Source organism: Myotis myotis, unplaced genomic scaffold (genome assembly GCF_014108235.1).
Source record: "Myotis myotis isolate mMyoMyo1 unplaced genomic scaffold, mMyoMyo1.p scaffold_m19_p_1, whole genome shotgun sequence".
Classification (NCBI taxonomy): Eukaryota; Metazoa; Chordata; class Mammalia; order Chiroptera; family Vespertilionidae; genus Myotis; species Myotis myotis.
In genome coordinates, this window is record NW_023416313.1 from 119,236,161 (window position 1) to 119,255,306 (window position 19,146).

Sequence of the window (19,146 nt, forward strand, 5' to 3'; positions counted from 1 at the left end):
GCAACTCATAGTTATTTAACATGTACGTGAAACAGAAGTTAGTTATTGATACTGAGACCCAAAGTTATAATCTTCAATTCAGTTGGGCAGGTTATATACCCACATCAATTCTCTAGGCATTAATTTTCTTTCATATTTTAATAACTGTTTAATGATCATCTACTCTGTCTAAGGCATATCCCAAATATTTATCTCAAATACTTATAACAGCCCTACAAATTAGTTGTACTCTTCAGATGAGGAAACACTAGGAAGTTAATAATTGGTCAAATTCATATAGCTAGTAGTTGTCAGTCAGAATTCAAACCCTGATTTGACTTCCTCTAAAGTCTGAATCATCCAATAATGATGCATTGTTAATGAACACAAGATCAAACAAAATATTTATATTTTTACTTGTAATCATTCAAATAAACATTCATGTTTAAGAACTTAGTTTTTTTTTTCTTTCTCACTTATATTGTGAGCAAAATTACCTAACAATAAAAACAAGAGATAGTTATACCACATTTGTAGTAAACAGATGATTTCCTATATCCCCTGTTCTTTTTATTATTTTTTTTGCAAGTTAGAAATAATTTTAATATATTCTCTAATAAGAATGGGTGCACGTATATGCCTGTGTATAGATGTATCCACAGTATACAATATATTTCTTGTTTAATTGAATTTATTGGAGTATAGGTTTCAACTGTACATCTCAATAAAATCAAAGATATGACCTGAGTATTCCATTCATCTGATTCTGAGTGTTCCTCCCCCTTGACTTATAGAAAAAATTCTCTCCTAGGTTTGGTCTTTTCTCTGGCAAATACAGCAACCTGATGATAGGGTAGTTTCTCTCATCAGCTTTGCTTTAGAATAGTATAAATAAAAATGAGGTAAACGGTTAATGCCTTCACTTTTTCTAGCAAAATGCCAGGAAGTTTTGTATATATTCTTTACTAAAATAAGTTTTTCATGTATCTCAAATACTTACGACAATTAGTTGTCAAAATGCTAGAAATTTTCCTATTTTCTTTAACTCCATGTAATAACAAAGCAAGTAAAATAGTGGTTATAAATGTATTCCTAGAAAGAATAGTCTTGTCATCGATGGTTGAAAGTGGGTGATAGAATGTTGTACTTCAGTAGTAATAAAATGCATATATTGTAAGTTAGTATTTTCCTTAGAAAATAAGCAATTTTAACAGCACGTGTTTGGAGTTACCTTTGAGGGAATGGCAGATAATTCTTGCAGGCTTTGCTCCTCATTAAGTATGTCTGTGGTGTATTTATCTGCATCCTGGAAGGCAGAGTCAGGGATTTGGCCTCTCTCTGTGAAATGAAACTCTACTTCGACTACATGTCACTGTATATGGTCTAGGGCAGTGGTTCTCAACCTTCCTAATGCCGTTACCCTTTAATACAATTCCTCATGTTGTGGTGACCCCAAATTTCATTGTTACAAATTGAACATAATTAAAGCATAATGATTAATCACAAAAACAATATGTAAATATATATGTGTTTTCTGATGGTCTTAGGTGACCCTGTGAAAGGGTCGTTCAACCCCCAAAGGGGTTGCGACCCACAGAATGAGAACCACTGGTCTAGAGGGTGTCCGATGCCCTTAATATAGCAGACCCCTTACTCTAAAGTTTATATTTTCACAGATTTGATTATAAATGGACCCTTTCTTCCAAAATTTATCAGTTCTTTATAGGTAACATCCATGAATCCAAATGGTGCATTTGGTTTGCCCCTTTTGTTCTCCAGATTATTCCTACAATATAATAACTGGAGTGCTGTTAAAACACAGATTGCTTTGCTCCTACCCCCATAGACTGACTCAGTAGGTCTGAGGTAGATCCTTATCATTTGCATTTCTAACAAGTTTTTAAGTGATACTGATGCTGATGCTGCTGGTCCCGGGGCCACACTTTTTGAACCATTGACCTTACCACCATTCTAAATATATGTGCTATCCTATGTAATAAAAGATAAACATGTAAATTGACTGTCCTTCCACTACGCTCACCAGCCAATCAGGACAGAGTATGCAAATTAACCCAACAAAGATGACAAGTTAATTTGTATACACAGGCACTAGGCAGAGAGCAGAGTGGGAGAGCCAGCAGAGAGTGGAGCAGCTTAGGGAAATTGGCTCCCCAAGCCGCCAGATGGAGAGCAGAGACGGAGAGCAGGCAACTTGGAGGACTTGGCAGAGTGGGAGGCCATGGGACACAGTCAGAGCAGGAAGGGAAAACCAAGATCACGGGGAGCACCAGGAATGCTGAAAATCGTAATTCTGGTGGCTGACGGATCTCCTAGACCAAGGGTGGGCAAACTTTTTGACTCAAGTGCCACAATGGGTTCTTAAACTGGACCGGAGGGCCGGAACAAAAGCATGGATGGAGTGTTTGTGTGAACTAATATAAATTCAAAGTAAACATCCTATCTAATAAAAGAGAAAGATGGTAATTGGCGTACGACCGCTACCCTTCCCATTGGCTAATCAGGGCAATATGTAAATTAACTGTCAGCCAAGATGGCGGCCGGCAGTCAGGCAGCTGATGCGAACAGGGAGGCTTGCTTGCTTCAGTGACGGAGGACTCCAACGTTCCCCGCCAGACTTGCCGGCCTCTCAGCTGCAACCCTAAGCAACTATGTTGCAAATATAGAAGCTAAAAAAAACCCAGAAACCTGCTTTACTCAGCTGGACTTCAGCCAGCCGGACCGCAACATTGTATCAGATACAGACGGTAAACAAAGGCCAGAAACCTGTTTTCAGCAGCCGAGGCCTCAGAGCTAAAGCTGGCCCAGAATTAAAAAAAAGAAAAAAAAGAGTGGTTGGGAGCTTCAGTCACTCATCAGCCTGAAAACGGCCCTCAGCCCCTCAGCCAGACTGGCCAGGCACCCCAGTGGGGACCCCCACCCTGATCCAGGACACCCTTCAGGGCAAACCAGCCAGCCCCCACCCATGCACCAGGCCTCTATTCTATATAGTAAAAGGGTAACATGCCTCCCGGCGCCGGGATCAGCGTGACAGGGGGCAGCACCCAAACGCCCTGATCGCCCTGCGGCTCTGTGTGTGACCTGTGTGTGACAGGGTGCAGCGCCCCAACCCCCTGATCAGCCCTGCTCTGTGGGTGATAGAGGGCGGCGCCCCAACCCCACCCCCCCCCCCATGGGCTCTGCTCTGTGTGTGACAGGGTAGAGCCATAACCTCCCCATCGGCCCTGCCCTGAGAGTGACAGTGGCGGCGTCCCAACCCCCTGATTGGCCCTGCTCTGTGGGTGATAGAGGGCGGCGCCCCAACCCCCTGATCCGCCCTGCTCTGTGTGTGATGGGGGGCGGTGCCCCAACCCCCATGATGGGCCCTGCTCTGTAAGTGACAGTGGGGAGCTCCTCAACCCCCTGATCAGCCCTGCTCTGTGTGTGACAGGGGGTGGAGCCGCAACCCCCCTGATGGGCCCTGCATGACAACTCCCCTGATCGGCCCTGCTCTGTGCGTGACGGGGAGCTCCCCAACCCCCTGATCAACCCTGCTCTGTGTGTGACAGGGTACGGAGCCCCAACCCCTGTGATGGGCCCTGCTCTGTGCATGAGAGGGGGCAGCGCCCCAACCCCCTGATTGGCCCTGCTCTGTGTGTGACAGGGTACAGAGCCCCAACCCCCCTGATGGGCCCTGCTCTGTGCATGACAGAGGGCAGCGCCCCAACCCCCTGATTGGCCCTGCTCTGTGCGTGACAGGGGGTGGCGCCGCAACTTCCCTATCGACCCTGCCTTGAGTGTGACAGGGGGCGATGCCCCAACCCCCCAATTGGCCCTACCCTGAGCATGACTAGGGGTGGCATTGCAACCTCCAGATCCACCCTGCTCTGTGCATGACAGGGGGCGGCGCCCCAACTCCCCAATCAGCCCTGCTCTGAGCCCGACCAGGGGCTGCACCTAGGGATTGGGCCTGCCCTCTGCCACCCGGGAACAGGCCTAAGCCAGCAGGTCGTTATCTCCCGAGGGGCCCCAGACTTCGAGAGGGCACAGTCCGGGCTGAGGGACCCCCTCTCCCCCCCGAGTGCACAAATTTTTGTGCACTGGGCCTCTAGTCATTACATAAAAGGGTACGGTCTTTTTTTTTTTTTTTTTTTTAGTTTTATTCATTTCAAACGGGCTGGATCCGGCCCGCGGGCCGTAGTTTGCCCATGGCTGTCCTAGACGCTAGAGCAAAGTGAGCCTGGAGCAAGTTACTGTTGCAGTGGGGGATGGAGAAAAGCAAAGGTGAGAGACATAAGTAAAATTAGAGTGTCTAGGAAAAATTACAGGGAAGATATCCTAAAACTTCCAGGAAATCTCTACCAATGAAGCAAAGAAGAAAAAAATGCCTCTATTATTCTGTGAGCAATAAACCAAACTGAGTTGGGGCCTCAGACAATTTGTTCATATGATTGCAAAGACAGACAGAAACTCCTGGATTGGAGAGGGCTCCCCTGAGGGCTCCCATATTGGAGAGGGTGCAGGTTGGGCTGAGAGACCCCCACACCCCCCAGTGCACGAATGTCATGCACCGGGCCTCTAGTAGTATAAATAAAAGAATTTTGAGGTATTAAGCTTTTCTTAGAGGCACATTGGAATTTTCACATTTTATCATATCCCAGACTAAGAATAAAAGGTAGTATGAAGTAGTTTTTATTAATTTTTAAAATGTTTAAACATGAATACTCATATTGAGAAATATATACAATTTGCCTTTACAATAATGACCTCATTTACTTGAAGCAACTTTCAGAGGAAAAGCATTACTATCAAATTTCAACATTTATGTTTCTGGCTTGACTGCAATGTAACCATCCCATGCCTGGAAACACACTGCTGGAAGAAATGAAAATACAAGTTTTTCTTTATAGTAAATGAAGATTCCAAATTCAAACTATATAAAAGGAAATAAAAGTACTCTACTGAAGGCCAGACCCTAGGCTTTGAAAGATGACTATGTAGAGCCTTTCATTATGGGAGGAGATTATCACTAAGTTCATTTATTTGACTGTTCAGTCAACATAAATTGAATATTTTAATAGTGCCATAGGGACAAATGGGAGACAAATTATCACACTGCTGAAATATTGCATATGACTTCAGCTGTCCTGTCAGGTCCTTCCGTGTACAGTGGCTATAATGATACTTATTGTAATGGGGTGACTCGCGGAGATAACCACCAGGACTCAGATAAAAATTTAGGAGTCTTTATTAAGCTGGCCAGCGACTACAGTTACAGCGCCCTGCCAAAGCAGAGGCTGAACTGCAGCACAGACTACAGGAATTACAGCATTTTTATTTGCAAAAACCACAAAGTTACAAAACCTTAATTCCCAACACAGTATAGTATCAGTACCTTCCTATCTATGTGTTTTAGGAACAGAGAGTACAGCATATTGAGAAGGGGCCATGAGACCATATCTCAAGGCCTGGCCTGATGTCAGTACCTTCCTATCGATGTGTTTTAGAAACAGACAGCACAGCGCGCCCCATTTGGCCAAAGTGCCAGATATGCAGCCCAGCACATTCCCTACTGGTCTTATTGGGAATCAAATCATTGATTCTGCTTCCTGCCAGCCTTCTGTAGGGATTTGTTGGTAGTGGGTGCCCCAAGCCTCACTGTCGGAATAGTCTTCCATGGTCCTAAGGTTTTACAGTCCTAAGAGGCACAGTAAAAGTCATCTTTACCCCCACACTCCAGGGGCCCTTCTCGGTGGCAGACATAGTGCTGGGTTCACCATAGGTCTTGTTCAAGGTTAAGGCTTCCATACCCATATGTCTGTGTAGATATATACGCAGCGTTTCCCCCTAATATCCCAGATCCCCTTATGGTGAGGGGGCGGTTCCATTCTTTCCCAAATATTTTGCAAAAGTCAGTATGTAGCTTCGGGGGCCCTGAGGTGGTGGCCTTCCCAATGATTTTACTGTCCATCATGCAGGTGACCTCCCAGGAGTAAACTGGGGCTTGGTGGGGATTCCCGCTTGCCAAAACCAGGAGGCATAAAGGAGGATGAGACAGGGTCTACAGTCTGTTGTCCCGATGCGTCTTCAGCCTTCTTGATTTGTGTGTGGTGAATCCAGCGCTTCTTTCCCCCGACTTTGACAGCAGTTGGGGTGCTTAGGATGACCTGGAAAGGCCCTTCCCACCAAGGCTCAAGAGGACCTGGATCGTGTCGCTTCACCCAGACCAAATCACCAGGGGCACACACAGGTGGGCTGTTTGGGTTGGGCACGTGGGCTTCCTGATGAGCTGCTGGGGCGATTTGGTGCACAGCCGCTGAGCTGGTCTGGAGTGCCTGTAAGGACTGGGCACAAATTTAGCACCTTCTGTCTATATCCAGGGTTATAGTATTCCCTTCCCAGGAGTTCAGCTAGTTTGGTTCTTCCCAGGTGAATACTTTGGTGTGTCTGGGAGGCGATGATTCAGCCCAAAGCCTCTGGAACAAAAGGCTTTCCATCTGGTAATAGTAGCCATCCCTGGGAAGTCCCTTTTGCATGTAATTTTGTGGCTGTTTCCTTTTCTTCTGAGGTGTAAACAGGGTTTGGCTGTCGATTCCGGGGTGGTACTGCTACCAGTACTTCAAGTGGACCTACTGGTCTTTTTTTAGTCTCTTTGGCTGTTTTGTCTGCAAACTGGTTCTCTCTTGCTTCTGGGGAGTCCCCTTGTCTTACATACCTACTTAGTTATATCTGACAGTGCCAATTGGCCCATCGTCCTTGCTCTGCTCATGTCTGTCTAATTGCCTACTATGTTACCTCAAGGATCCTGGCTCTGAATTCTTTCAGGGAAAATGGACGTTGAATTTTCTTCTGTAACTGCTTCGTGCTGAGGAGGGACGGAGCTTTCTCTCAGAGCCAAGAGATCCTTGCTGTCTGTCAGAGGGACGATGAGGCCTGGGCACAGAAGGAGGTGGGCTTGTGATCTGGCAGAGACAAACTGTAACAAATGGTCTGGTGGAAGGGAAAGAAAACATTTCAGTTTTAATAACCTCTATTGAAATAGAGTTTTTCTCCTTAAAATTATCCCTCTGTTTATTAAAATACTAATTTATTTACTGTATTCAGTTTGGCCTGATTGTTTGCATAAACACAACAAGAATGGTAACCGACTACCTTTGCTGGAATTTTATGATTGAATCTTAATGTGCCCCATAGGGCTAGGAAGCTAAGCCATCTAGCTGCCATCAGGCCTGCCTGCAGTATCTACTGAGTTAGACGAATTCCTCACCTGCAGTGGCTCTACCTGGGACCATGTCCTAGGCCTTAAGGCCCATCTCAGTAGCCCTCCTACTCATTGCAGCCCAGAGTGCGTGGGGGTTCTACAGGTATGCAGAGGCGTCCTTATTGCTCCCTTTCTACTCTGACGAACCACCAGTGATGGTAGGACATTGGCCTGATGCTCCAGCGCCAGCCATCTTCAGGGCTCCCACGCAGGATACCAGGCTTTTCCCGTGGCACTCTTATTGGCTTCAAGTCTTCAGAGTCCAGACTGGTCTCTTTAAAACATGATACTCCAGTCAAAGTTTTTGGTTAATAAAACCATTATTAGGAACCAGTCTTATTGAATATATGCAAAGAAATGTATTGCCATGATTTATTAAGCATTGCCAAATTTCAGAGGAATTATATAAGGAGAAAAATATACTGACCCGCTTTAAGATCTTCTGATTTTCCTTGTCAGTCCTTTTCATGGACTCTTCAGAGTAATATAACTGTCTTCAAATGGCAAGAAAAAATTTACAATGTGTCTATAGTCAAATAGATAGTCACAGCTGTCTCTGTAGTAGGGCTCCCCTTATTTGACTTGTCCTCTGGGAAAGGACTAAGGGAGCTTTATGTCTTTACAGGGTCTCACATGTCATAGGACCTCACAGGGTCTGTAATTCCTGTAACAGAGGGCTAGTACTCACCACTTTACTACTTCCCTCTGTTCCAAACAGGCCTTCCCCAGTTTCCTACAGTTGAGGTTTGTGCCACCCCTGACATGGGCATGGTCATACAGACCTGCAAGACAGTATACAGGCTGCCAACTGTCTCTCAATAGAGACCAAAACCTGATGGGTACTCTCCCTTGTCCAGTTGGGCACCTGCCCTTTTGACAACTGCATTCAAATCTGTAAGAGAATTGAGGTTAATCTAACATATTAATACAATGAAACATAATATTGGCACTATGGCCACTTCAGGCAGCTAAATCTTCTGCTGCTAAACATGACATATGGTAGGGCTATACAAACATCTTAGGGAGGTGACTAAAGTCTATTCTTGACTTTCCTACATAAGGCAAAATTGTCCTTGTCTCTCTGGAGCTATGTCCATGAAGACACAGGCATCATCTAAGTCTATTATACAGTTTTCTGCAGGCCACTGTCAGGGCTGTGCATTGCGGCGAGTTCTTCTTTCTAGCCACAAACACAGTCTGTCCAATTTGCTTAAAATGTATTCTGGTACAGGAAAAAGTTGTTTTGCTGTATACAAGCAGCTTAACCCCTATACAACTGGGTTTAGACCTCTGCCTAGCAAACTGCAATCTACAAGTTCAATATGCAGCTTCTGGTCCTCCTAACCCAAGGGGTCTTGGCCAGTCTCTGAGTCAGACTCCTCCTCTCTTGGAGAATTTCAAAGTCCTGATGGCTCCCAGGTCCAGGGAAAGTGCCCTTTTCTTTGCCCTTTTGTTAACCCTGTTTATTAGTTACAGGGCCCCGCTATCCTTATCTTCCTACCAGTCCCCTTTGTGGCAGAGCAGCAACCAGTCCTCTTCCAAGGGAGTGCACTGGGATATCAGACCTTCCTCTTCCAGCAGCAACAGGTACTGATCCTTTCAGTACATTTGCAAACAGGGAGCTTTTGCTAGCTCTGTCTTCAGCTTTCATAGATCCCGGGCTCGCTGCTCTATTCCTGGGGCTGCAGGAAGGCTAGTAGCAGTCACTGGCTTCTGTTTTAACTGCTGTAGCCAGAAAACCAAAGGCCCCAGTCTTGTATTGCTTGTTGTAAAACACTTATCACTCACTGGGCAGCAGCAGGGCAGCTCTATGTCAGGCAAATTTCTGCTGTTCCCCACTTTTCTCGCTGCTGCTGCTTTTTTAGGGCCACTGCAGGCAGCTCGGGCATCCAGCCCCGCTTCTTTGTCCTGGCTCTCAGGGGCTGAGTCTGCCTAGCAACCAGTTCTAAATCACCAGGGTGGCTGTGGACTTCAGCTCCGTTTCTCTTCTGCTTGGCTCCTGGCAGTTTAGTTTTTTTTTAATGTACTAGAATTCTTTATTCTTAGAAACCTCAATCCTTTAATAATTACTATTAAGTAAACAGCCAGTATTTCTTAGATTACTAAGAACAGGTGCTTCCTTCCTTATGTAATTTCAAGTATATTGTATAAGTATGATTTAGTATTGGAAGGGTTAAAGAGAACAAAACGGGGCAGAGAAAAACTTGTTGTGCTTAGTATTAGCTTGCGGCCTTGAGTCCAGCATAGTTCAGATAAGTAAAAATCAACAAATACTATCTCTCCCTGCTCTCCCCACTGACGACGCCCCCCCCCTCCTTTTCTGCATTAATCACTTACTCTGTCCTTAGCTGCTTTCCCTCCTAGACTTTTCCTTTTTACTCTTAGAGGATCTTAAATCCTCTCTTACTACTCTTGATCTCTCCAACCAATCCCCCAGTCCAATTGTTTGTCTCCCTTTAAACAGTGGGAGTTTCAGAGAAAACCACAGATTACTGCTATAGTAGTCCTCCCTCCCAGAGGCTGAGATCTGACCTGTGGAGAAAAATGACTCTTAGTCAGCCTGGAAAGATAGCAGATGAGGATAAGGGAGTATAGGGAGATTTCTTGCAGACTGAAAGCCTGGAGGGTCTCCTGAAAGAAAAGATCTTTAATCCAGTTACAGATGCTGTCAGAATCAGAATGAGGGAGAAAGGGAAAGACCAGGTTATGTCCTCTATGAGGATAACTGAAAAAGGCAAGTCAAACAAAATACACAACCAGGGTTAACGGGGCCCATAGACAGTTAATAACTTCAGCCTTAGTTCCTCTTCAGGTAGCTCATGTTGGACTGTGATGTCACAGGCAGGGTCAGGGCCAGTAAATCTCTCCACCCTGCGGAGCTGTAAGCCCTGCCCCCCCCCCCCCCCAGAAGTCTCTGTCCACCAAAGAGATAAGAAAATTATAAATAACAAGTTCTTTGAAATTTACTACTTTGTTAATTTGCTAAGTAAATAATTAACTTGAAAAGACTTCTCTCTTGCTTTTCTTATAAGCAGTCTCAGAACCAAGCACTCTTGGAACCTAGCCAGCCTTTGTTTTAGCCTTTAAATCTACCCCAGAACTTCAAAATTTTAATTTAATATAGCGAATTTACAACTCAGATAAAAGCAACTGATAGACAGAGGGGCTGATCCCCTCTGTAATAGTGAGCAAAAGACTCTGAGAAAAATAAATCTCGCAGCTGCTAGAGACTTTTGCAGACAATTACGGGTCCAGCCCAAACGTTTAGCCAGACAAATCAACAGAAATGCAGAATAAATCAAAGTAGCTCTCACTTCACACAGACCAGTTAATGAGCAGCCAAGACAGACAAACACCCATTCTCACACTCTCTCAGTAGACTAGCCCAGACTGGAGCTGAGCAGATAAATGAAACAATGCCTAACTCCCCAGATGAGCATGGGGGCACTCCTGGCACCCATGTCCCAGAACAGAATTCTCAACCAAGTTCTTGGTGAGAGCCTCCTGGAGGAGTTAAGACTGCATCCATTCCCCCCTTCTCGGTAGCAAATTGGCTAGTCCCACACAAACAAACAGCTGTTCACTCATAATTCCTCAATCGAATCCCTTTTTAAAATTTTCAACATGCAATTGAGAATAGTGGGTTTACTTTGTCCCTACCCCATGATGATTGGTGGCGAGAGACAGACAAGGGAGGGGGGTGATCTGTTTTCACAGATCCTCACTCAGATGCCTGCCTGGCTGCGTTCCTTGGGAGCTTAGATTCGTCTTAGCCAAGGTGCACGGGTATAAACCCCGGGCCTGGTCACCTCCACATGGGGGTGAGTCACCATTATGCCATATGACGAATCTCGGAACCGCAGGTTGGGGCCCACTCCGACCCCGTAACCAAAGTCATGGAGCCACACAAAGGAGAGGAGAGGGCAGGCCCTCTCCCTCCATACTCACACACTTTCACCAGACATTCACTCAGAGTTTAAACAATCCACCCAATTCCTAACTAATTTCCAATTCCTGACTGTAAGGGAGCTCTGTGGCTTCCTGGGAGGTGATCAAGCTCCCCTTCCACTCACTCGGAGTGGGCCAGACTGGTAGGGGGTCGACATAGACGACTGACCCTAACCCATTTTGACCAAGACAAAGACAACAAAGAACAAAGACAAAACAAACCAGACAAATGCAACCTAAGGGTGCCCAGTCCAGGACCCCCAGATGCCATCGCGTCGGGTGGTCGGACTCCGAGGTTCCGCTGTGTCCAGCCCTCTTTTGAGTCCTAAAGGGAACATTCCACAGACAGATGCCAGATTCTTACCTCCCCAATGGAGGTCCAGGTGGCTCATTGTTTTCGAATTGCAGTTTTGGGAGGAAAACACTCTGCCTCCCTGGGACCCGGGACGGAGACTGGAGTGCCCTCGCCTGGGGCGTCTGGGGTGTCCACTGGCAACTCGGCTTCTGTGGATCTCGCTGGGGGCCTCCAAATGTAATGGGGTGACCCGCGGAGATAACCACCAGGACTCAGATAAAAATTTAGGAGTCTTTATTAAGCTGGCCAGCAACTACAGTTACAGCGCCCTGCCAAAGCAGAGGCTGAACTGCAGGACAGACTATAGGAATTACAGCATTTTTATTTGCAAAAACCACAAAGTTACAAAACCTTAGTTCCCGACACAGTATAGTATCAGTACCTTCCTATCTATGTGTTTTAGGAACAGAGAGTACAGCATATTGAGAAGGGACCATGAGACCATATCTCAAGGCCTGGCCTGATGTCAGTACCTTCCTATCAATGTGTTTTAGGAACAGACAGCACAGCGCGCACCATCTGGCCAAAGTGCCAGATATGCAGCCAGCACACTTATCACATAGAATTAATTAGAGGATATAATGAGAAAACATGCAAAAGATTAGTACAGGGTCGAGCATATATTAGGTGCTTTAAAATGTTAGTAACCCCTCTGCCCTCAATAGGATAAGTGCTAAAATAATGCATGTGTTGAGTGGTACAAAAGCATAAAAAATGGTGATGAAATCAGCTTAAAGGAGACTTCTCAGAAATGAACTGCAAACCAGATATTAAAAGGCAAACAGGATTCTGCCAGCTGGTTGGAAAAGATATTGTAGGCAAAAAGAATAACATATGCAAGGTCACAGAAATGAGTATGGCAAACAGAAGCAGGACAGGTGACTGGAAAAGGTAATGAATATGGTCCTGGCTGGGTAGCTCAGTTGGTTAGAGCATCAATCATCCCAATAAGCCAAAGTTGCAGGTTTGATTCCCTAGTCTGGGCACATACAAAAATCAGCCAATGAATACATAAATAAGTGGAACTATAAATTGATGTTTCTCTCTCCCCCCCCTTCCTCTCTCTAAAATCAATTAAAATTATATTTCTAATTAAATTTATTGGGGTGACATTGGTCAACATAAACATAGGTGTCAGGTGTGGGTTTCTATGTTACAAGATATGTATATTGCACCGTGTGCCTAACACCTGAAGTAAAATCTCCTGTCACCATATATTAGGGCCCTCTTCTCTCCCAACCCACTTCCCTCTGGCAACCATCACACTGTTGTATGTGTTCACCAATTGCAGTTTTATATCCCACATATAAGTGAAAACATATAGTTCTTAGTGTTTTGACTGTCTTATTTCACTTAGCATAATGTTATCAGGGTCCATCCATGTTGTTGCAGATGGCAGTATTTCATCCTTTCTTATGGCTGAGTAGTATTCCATTGTGTATATGTACCACCTCTTTTTTTTTTTTAATCTTTATTCAGATTATTACAGATGTTCCTCTACCCGCCCCCCCCAGCTCCTATCTACCTGGTTCCCACTGCACCCCTGCCTATTCCGCACCTTCGCACCTCCTACCAGTCTCTATGCGCTTTCTTGTTTACCTCTCTGGTTGTAGTACTTCCACTCAGCCAGCTTTCCTGTGGTTCTGGATGATAGTTGTTCTGTCTTTTAGTTGTAATTTTGATGTGGTTGTGAGAGGCAGCAAGTACAGGTGTTTACCTATGCTGCCATCTTGGTTCTCCTGTACCACCTCTTCTTTATCCAGTCCTCTATCACAGAACACTTTGGTTGTTTCCATGTCTTGGCCACCGTGAATAATGCTGCAATCAACATAGGTGTGCATGTATCTTTGCAAATACATGATTTTGAATTTTTCAGGTATAAACCCAGGAGAAGGATTGCTGGGTTGTATGTAGATCTATTATTAGCTTTTTGAAGAATTGCCAGACTGCTTTCCATAGTGGGTGTACTAGTCTATATTCCCACCAGCAGTGAATTAAGGTTTACTTTTTTCTCCAACACTTGTTATTCCTTTTCCTGTTTATAATGGCCACTCTAATAAGTGTGAGGTGGTATCTCATTGTAGTTTTGATTTGCATTTCCCTAATTGCCAGTGAGGTTGAACATCTTTTCATACGTATGTGTTCTTGTGAAAGGTGTATTTTCAGGTCCTCTTCCCACTTTTTTACTGGATTGTTTTTGGTGTTGAGTTTTATGAGTTCTTGGTATATTTGGGGAATTAAACCTTTTTCAGAGCTACTGTTTGCAGATATCATCTCCCATCTGACTGGCTGCCTCTTTGTTTTGTTGTCACTTTCTTTTGCTGTGCAAAAGCTTTTTAGTTTGATATAGTCCCATTCACTTATTTTTGCCTTTACTTTCCTTGCCTTCAGGGTCAAGTGCAAAATGTTCTCTACTACCAAGGTCCATAAGTCTGGTACCTATATTTTATTCTATGTAACTTATTGTTTCAGGTATTACATTTAGGTCTTTGACCCATTTTGAATTAATTTTTGTACATTGGGACAAACTGTAATCCAGTTTCATTCTTTTGCATATGGCTTTCCAGTTTTCCCAGCACCATTTATTGAAGAGAATATCTTTACTCCATGGTGTGTTTCTGTCTCCTTTGTCAAAAATTATGTCCATATTCATGTGGCTTTATAGCTGAGCTCTCTATTCTTTTCCATTGATTTGTGTGTCTGTTTCTCTGCCAGTACCATGCTATTTTGATTATTGTAGCTCAGTAGTATAATTTGAAGTCAGGTTGAGTGATACCTTCAGCTTCGTTCTTTTTTCTCAGGATTCCATTGGCTATTCAGGTTTTTGTTTGTTTGTGTTTTTTGGGGCGGGGGGGTGGGGATTCCATTTGATGATTTAGCATTCTGTTTCTTTAAAAAATGACATTGGGATTTTGATGGGGATTTCATTAAATCTGTATATTGCTTTGGGTAATATGGCCTTTTTGACTATGTTTGATTCTCCCAATCCATTAACACGGGATATTTTTCCATTTTATTGTGTCTTTTTCAGTTCTTCTTAGTAATGCTTTGTAATCTTCAGTATATAGGTCTTTCACATTCTTTGTTAAGTTTATTCTTAGGCATTTTATTCTTTTAGTTGCAATTGCAAAAGGAATTGTTTTGTCAATGTATTATTTGGCATTGATTTTGTATCTTGCAGTTTGACTATTTATTGTTTCTAATAGTTTTTTAGTGGAGTCTTTAAGATTTTCTATACACAGAATCATGTCATTCTCAAAAAGTGACATTTTTACTTCTTCCATCCCTATTTAGATGCCTTTTATTTATTTCTCTTGCTTTCTTGCTCTGGCTGGGTTGAATAAGAGTGCTGGAATGATAAGAAGCACTTATCCATTTCTTCTCGATTATTGAATTTGTTGGCATAATAGTCTTTCATAATATTCCTTTGTATATCTGTGATGTCCGTGGTGAATTCTGCTTTCTCATTTATGATTTTGTTTATATAGATTTTTGTGAATATTTCTCTCTTCTCCGCGTCCAATGCGGCTAGAGAGCGGTCCAGTTCCTGAATAGGGACTGCTGGGGATTGAGTAAATGAAAGAAAGAGACAGACACAGAGATGGAAGGAAAAAGCTGGGGCCGGTTGGGACCACTGTCCTCTGATGGAGAGACAAGGTCCAAGAGCCAATACAGTGTGTTTATTTTATATAGCAAAAAACAGGAAGTTTTACTAAAAGTCAAGACAAAGGAGATTATTCGCATTGAGTCATATTCATTCCTGGTAATTGGCTGGATTTAACACATTGTATGCAGGAAACGTATTTATATGTTTTACGTATTTATACGTTCTACCAGTGTAGTAGAGCGCGGGACACGTATTAATATGTTTTTTATAGACTAGCGGTAGAATGTGGGTAACGTATAAATACGTAAACTAAAGTTATCGTAATTTAACTGAACGTTGCCATTTGTGCAAAAAAATTAGCAAAAATGGCCCGCGCCACCTGTTGGCGAAGGATAAAAACTACCTGCAAGCAATGTGTTAAATAACAAAACCCACCCCCTGGCATCTGGGCTGAGGGTCAAGCTGACAACACTGCTGCCTCTGGCAAAGCATGTTTCCAGGATGTGGCTTTGCCAACACCACTGGATTCAGCTGACAATAATTAAAGAAATGCCCATATGCCTTCCCAGGCACTCTATATAGGTTTTCTCCCTTTTTTTCTTAGCGAGTCTAGCCAGGGGTTTGTTAATTTTTTAATCTTTTCAAAGAACCAGCTATTTCAGGGGTCCTCAAACTGCGGCCCGCGGGCCACATGCAGCCCGCTGAAAACATTTATCGGCCTGCTGGGTGTTTTCGCCGCCGCTGTATGCATAGGAATTTGTTCATAGTTTTTTTTTTAAAACTATAGTCCGGCCCTCTAATGGTCTGAGGGACAGTGAACTGGCCCCCTGTTTAAAAAGTTTGAGGACCCCTGAGCTATTTGTTTTATTAACATTTTTGTATAGTCTTTTTGTTCTCTATTTCATTCAATTCTGCTCTAATTTTTATTATTTCCTTTCTGCAGGCTGCTTTTGTTTTTTTTCTAGTTCTTTAAGATGTCAAGTAGTTTACTTGGGATTTCTCTTGTTTCTTGAGATAGGCCTGTAATAATACAAATTTCTCTCTTATTAATGCTTTTGCTGCATCCCAGAGGTTTTGATATGTTGTATTATCATCCTTTTGATCTCATCTTTTATTTCTTATTTGACTCACTCATTTTTTAGTAGTATGTTGTTTAATCTCCATGTATTTATGGATTTCTTTCTTTTTGCAATTGATTTCTAATTTCAAGGCATCATGGTCAGAGAATATGGCTTGGTATAATTTCAGTCTTTTTAAATTTGTTGATGCTAATTTGTGATCCAACATATGGTCTATCCTTTAGAATGTTCTATGTGCACTGGAGAAGAATGTATAATCTGATGTTCTGGGATGAAAGGTTGTGTAAATGTCAATTATGTCCATTTGGTCTGGTGTTTCATTTAAGGCTGACATTTCGTTATTTTCTGTTTGGTTGATCTGTCTAGAGCTGTCAATGGAGTATTAAGTTCCCCAACTATGTTTGTGTTTTGATCTCTTTCTCCCTTTAGTTCTGTGAATAGTTATTTTATATATTTTCTCACGTCTCGTTGAGTATTTTCAGAACTGCACTGGTGAAATTGCTGTCATTTATATTATGTATTTCCATGAGTTCCGGCTTGCTTTCTGGGGATTTTTCATTTTCTTTCTGGTCATCCTCCTTACTGTGGTTATTTGCCTAAGCATTTATCTCTGTCTATATATTACTTTCCAGTAGATGGCGTTGATTCACAAGATATTTTACCTCTGTGTTCTGTTAGGCTTCTGCTGGCTCAGACACTTTGCTCCTTTACCTCTAGCCCTGCTGGGCTGCCACCAGCAGCTCTCTGTTCCTCCCCTCTCCAGGCTGAACCCCTAGCTCCCACCTGCAGGGCTGCATCTGTGGGGCATCTACACTTTCCTTCCTTCTCGTCTCCCCTTTTTATTCCTGGTTGCCACCTTTAGATGTTTCAATGTGCAGGTCTCTTGGTCATGCGCCTGTGTTGAGCAGGGATTTCTTTGCTGAATTATAGTTGGTTAACTTGTTGAGATTTCTGGATGAGAGACCAAGGGGCTCTCTTACACAGCCATTCCTCTGATGTTACTCTCCTATTTTATTTTTATTTTTAGAATTATGAATAGATCAGTGGTCTTCAAATGTGGTCCATGAAACTTCAAATAGGGACCCTGCATAATTTAACATTTGCTTAATAATTCTGAGACACAAAACAGTCAGAGTAAAACTACTTATACCTTAGCACAAAATGTTTGGCCTTTATCTAGCAGAAAGTCATGGCACCATATTGTGCTAATAGCTTTTTATTTATTTTAATTTTTATTTTTTTTAAATTTTGTTTTATTGCTTAAAGTATTACAAAGAGTATTACATATGTCTCCTTTTTTCCCCCCTTGACCTTCCCCTGTGTACTAATAGCTTTTTAACAAACGCTAAATATTGGTTTCACTTAGAATGTCCTTGATGAGGTTAATTTTATTCAATCTCAACCCTTGAATATATGTCAGTTTAAAAATTCTGTGTGATGAAATGCGAAGTGCACATAGGGTACTTCTTCCGGTTACCAAAATACAAAAGTTTTCTTAAGGAAAAACACTTCTGAAATAGTTATTTTCAAAATTTGACTTACAAAGCCCTCCTTTCTTGTGTACTGTCTTAAAACAACAAGTGGCAAACCAACTGTGGTTATTCATATGAATAGACGTAGCCTGTTACTTCAAGGGAAACAACTGACAGTTCTCAATTAGTTTTTCAATTCTAAGTTTTTTTGTCAATGATAAAATTAAAGCTTTTAGGTAAAAATAAGAATTTTTGAAAGCTTCTGTTTACCACCATGACATTGATAGCTTCCTAATACTTAAACATTTTTCTGATGAGATTGTCGGTAGTATTAGCAAAAAGATTTGTTAATATTATATAATGAAATGTGTCAACATTTGGATGATCTATGAATTCAGTAAATCAGTAATTTCCACATGACCCATGAGTAAAAAGATTCCTTAAAACTGCAAGTTAGACCAATGGATTTTAATGTAACTGACTACACAAGGTTCATTGATACGGTTTCAGATATCACATTGCATTTAACCTTCAAAACAGCAGTCGCCAACCTTTAAGACCTTACAGACCACCAATAGTCCACGGACCACCAGTTGGCGACTGCTGCTTTAAAAGACTACCACTTACCAAGTTCCCAGATAGCACCAACGAGGAAAATCCACAATTATCTAAAAGGCCATTAATGTACTCCTCCCTTTTCTGCCTTAGTATCTGGATGAGACCAGATTTTTTTTTCTCATATACTTGAACCAAAACCACGTAGTATAGCAGATTGCATGCAGAAACACATATGAGGATTCAGCTGTCTTCTATTAAGCCAGACTAAAGAGATTTGAAAAAATATTAGGTTAATATTTAAAGGATTTATTATTTTTAAATGAATTAATATCTTTTTAAATTTTCTCAATTCTAATTGTGAATATAATAAATGTCAATAAACAAGAGCCCTTGCAGTTCTCAGTAATTTTTAACAGTGTATAAAGTCACCCCGAGAAGAAAAAGTTTGAGAACTGCTGAGACAGACTGTAAAGAGCCTTGCATGATGCATTGAAATGCTTGGCCTTTATCTAGCAGAAACAATTTTTAAGTGGGAAAGTAGTGTGAGTTTTTCTCTTTTTAAATACTTTCTGGCAGTAGTATTAAAAATGGACTGGAATGTAGAAATACTGCTGACAGGGATACCAATTTTGGTTCAAGAATGTATCTAGAGCAGGGGTGGGCAAACTTTTTGACTCGAGGCCCACAATGGGTTCTTAAACTGGACTGGAGGGCCAGAACAAGAGCATTGATGGTGTGTTTGTGTGAACTGATATAAATTCAAAGTAAACATCATTACATAAAAGGGTACGGTCTTTTTTTTTTTTTTTTTTAGTTTTATTCATTTCAAACTGGCCGGATCCGGCCCGCGGGCCGTAGTTTGCCCACGGCTGATCTAGAGGCATCATTTA

The 19,146-nt window shown here is 42.6% G+C and overlaps 1 protein-coding gene across 4 annotated transcripts in view; it reads left to right on the forward strand.

Moving 5' to 3' along the window:
- The window catches only part of PEAK1 (pseudopodium enriched atypical kinase 1), a 180,483-nt gene that overhangs the window by 50,389 nt on the left and 110,948 nt on the right, over positions 1–19,146 (forward strand). The gene's annotated exons all lie outside the window — the stretch shown is intronic.